The 1,561-nt window shown below is 39.2% G+C and overlaps 1 non-coding gene across 1 annotated transcript; it reads right to left on the bottom strand.

The window, feature by feature from the left end:
- Positions 1–424: 424 nt before the first annotated feature.
- On the bottom strand, positions 425–531 carry LOC121226513 (small nucleolar RNA R71). The gene has a single exon (XR_005924301.1). It is a non-coding gene; the product is annotated as a small nucleolar RNA R71 (small nucleolar RNA).
- Between the last annotated feature and the right edge of the window lie 1,030 nt (positions 532–1,561).

Genomic DNA, 1,561 nt, shown 5'->3' with positions numbered 1-1,561 from the left:
GCTGAAAACCAAGAAGATCTGCTACCTCCTGTGATTACTACTAATCAGAATCCTGCTCCACATACTATGTATGATTATGCTAAACCTTCTTTAATAGGAACTGAATATAGCATAGTTAGGCCTATTGTTGCTGCAAATAACTTTGAACTGAAACCTAACACCATTCAAATGATCCAACGGTTTGTTCAGTTTGATGGTTGCAGGACGAGGATCCTAACGCTCACTTGGCAAATTTCTTAGAGTTTTGCGACGCTTTTAAAATCAATGGCATTTTTTATGGCACCATTTGCCTTCGGTTGTTTCCCTTTTCGTTGAGGAATAAGGCTAAACAGTGGTTGAACTCGTTACCACGAGGGTCAATCACTCTTGGGAATAAATGACCGAAAAGTTTTTATTAAAATATTTTTCACCGGCTAAAACAGCCAAATTACGTAATGATATCTCTTCTTTTGTTTAGATGGATTTAGAAACACTCTACAATGCATGGGAGAGATACAAGGATCTGTTGAGAAAGTGCCCTCACCATTGGTTACCACTCTGGCTACAGGTTCAAACATTTCATAATGGCCTGAATCCTTCGACTCGACAAATGATTGACGCAGCCGATGGTGGAACTATCAATAATAAGACACCTGAGGATGCATATGAATTTTTAAAAGAGATGTCACTGAATAATTATCAGTGGCAAATCATGAGGTCAAAACCAATTAAAATAGCCGACGTTTTTAACATCGATTCGATCACCATGCTCTCTAATCAGGTAGAACTTTTAAATAGAAAAATTGGCGATTTTCTCGGTTCTTCACAAGTTTACCCAGTAATGCAATAAGAAGCAATTGGAGGTGGATCAAGCAATTCAGAATACCCACCCTATGGCCACAACATAGAGAACGAGCAGTTAAATTACATGGGTAATAATCCTCGATCTCAAAATAATCCTTATAGTAACACTTACAATGCAGGTTGGAGGAACCACCCAAATTTCTCATGGGGAGGCCAAGGGAATCAGAGACCACCACCTCCAGGCTTTCAACAACCACCCTACCAATAAGAGAAAAAGCCTAACCCTCAGGAGATGCTAACAAAATTCATCTCGATGTCAGAAACTCATTTTCAGAATACCGACACAGCACTTAAGAATCAACAAGCATTGATCCAATGGCTCGAAACTCAGATAGGTCAGCTCGCTAAATTGATATCTAAACGACCATAAGGTAGCCTGCCGAGTAACACTGAACCTAACCCAAGGGAGCAAATCAATGTAATTACCATTCAAGATGAGGAAGGGTTAGTAGCACCTGAACCAGAACCGAGGCAAGAAATTGTGCTAAGTAAAGGTAAAGGTGAGGTGGACCACAATGACCAGAAATCGGTAAGTAAAGAATACAAACCTCGTGTGCCATACCCAAACATGACAAGGAAAGACCGTACTGAAGAACAATTCTATAAATTCCTTAAATTATTAAAGAAGTTACGTATTAACTTACCGTTTATTGAAACTCTTTTGCAGATGCCAAATGCAGTCAAATTCTTAAAGGAGCTTTTAACAAACAAGAGGAAG

This window comes from Gossypium hirsutum, chromosome A03, assembly GCF_007990345.1.
Source record: "Gossypium hirsutum isolate 1008001.06 chromosome A03, Gossypium_hirsutum_v2.1, whole genome shotgun sequence".
NCBI classification, from domain to species: Eukaryota; Viridiplantae; Streptophyta; class Magnoliopsida; order Malvales; family Malvaceae; genus Gossypium; species Gossypium hirsutum.
This window is presented reverse-complemented; position numbering and strand designations above follow the sequence as displayed.